The sequence below is a fragment of the Phyllostomus discolor genome, chromosome 4 (assembly GCF_004126475.2).
Source record: "Phyllostomus discolor isolate MPI-MPIP mPhyDis1 chromosome 4, mPhyDis1.pri.v3, whole genome shotgun sequence".
NCBI classification, from domain to species: domain Eukaryota; kingdom Metazoa; phylum Chordata; class Mammalia; order Chiroptera; family Phyllostomidae; genus Phyllostomus; species Phyllostomus discolor.
In genome coordinates, this window is record NC_040906.2 from 112,349,284 (window position 1) to 112,351,078 (window position 1,795).

Below are 1,795 nucleotides of genomic sequence, written 5' to 3' on the forward strand. Positions count from 1 at the left end.
CATCTGTTTCCCACAGTCTCCACAGATGCACCTCACACAGAAGTCATGGGAGAAAAGACTTCTTTATGAACTAAAAGGACCTTCCGCTCAACTGGATGACTCTGAGGGACAGCTAAATTCCCAGTCAGCAAAGGGCTGTGGAGAGGAGTAATGAGTAGCAGAATTTTCACTGAGGGCTGAAACACATGGGGTGAGCTGACCACAAAGTGTGATAAATGAGAACATCTTCTCCGTACACATCTTTTTTTTTTTAAGTTTTTTTTTTATTTATGTATTTTTAGAGAGAGAAGGGAGGGAGAGAGAGACAGACAGACAGACAGACAGACACATCAATGTATGGTTGCTGGGGGGTTATGGCCTGCAACCCAGGAATGTACCCTGGCTGGGAATCGAACCTGCAACACTTCAGTTCGCAGCCCGCACTCAATCCACTGAGCTACGCCAGCCAGGGCCCTCCGTACACATCTTATAACTAAAACTTATCTCACTGTGTTGCTGAAAATGCTTGTTTTACTTTGTCTACCACCCCACTCCTGGCTAGACTGCATGCTTGAAGAACTGGGGATATGTCTACTTTTCTCATTGTATCTCAAGCACTTAGTAGAGTACTGGCATTCAATGAATAAAAGCTAACTTTAAACTGAGCTAAGAGTTTGCTATAACAAATGAATCAGGCAAGAATAAAAAGAAAAAGAATTAACAGCAGGCCTCCATTACAAATGACATCTCATAAATAGTAAAGTTACCTTCATAGTGTAAGAATAACTGAATTCTGAAGTGGGAAACCTGCTGAGGAATCATTAATTTCTTAAAATCTTAAGTTTGGAAAACACTATTGCTTTAAAACTAGAGTCCTCTTATTCATCAGTATGATCTACTAAAAAAGTTTTTAATGATTTGTTTAGCCCAATTTTCATGACCCAAATTCTGACTTTGTACTGAAGAAAACAATGAAAGCATGCCCAATTATCAATATTTACATAATTTCTCACCAAAGGCCCACAGGCATGGGGACTGCTTACTCTAAAGCCCTTAGAATACAAGAAATTCCCCAAGCAACCAATAAGTCTGGAGTTCCACTTCCAGAGGTCCCCTCTGTACACACTCAAGAATTTTTTCTGGCTGACTTTATCATTAACAACTACTTATCAAATCTACCCATATCGACTTTGTGAGACCCCACCCTACACGTCACCCAGCGCTTTGTCTTCTCTTATCATCCTTCACTGAGTAGGGGCAGAATCACTGAGGAGAGTAGAGGATGGAGATGGGCAATAGGATCTGTTTCTGAAAAGTAGCTGTTTTATTTATTTAATTAATTTATTTAATTAATTTAGAGAGAGTAGGGAAGGGATGAAGAGATGGAGAGACACATCAATTGGTTGTCTTTCATATGCGTGCCAACCAGGGACCAAACCCACAACCCAGGAATGTGCCTTGATGGGGAATCAAACCGGTGACCTTTCACTTTGCAGGAGGACACCCAACCAAGTGAGCCACACCAGTGGCAGTTTTAAAGATATTTTTATTTTTCAATACTATTAATGACCAAAAATGCAAAACAAAACAGAAAGAAAAAAAAATAAGACCCCGAAAACCAAAACTTGCAACTTAAGCCTTTCAGGAAATAAAATGCTATAACCATGAAAAGGCTTAAAGAGAACATTTACTTTTAATGCACAATCCTGATGGACCTGACCATTAAAACAAAGAGCTGGATATTTTACAGTTATCTCCCCAGTGCCTTTTTGGTGCTCTAAAATCATCTCTCTCAAAATAATGAGACAAACAAGTC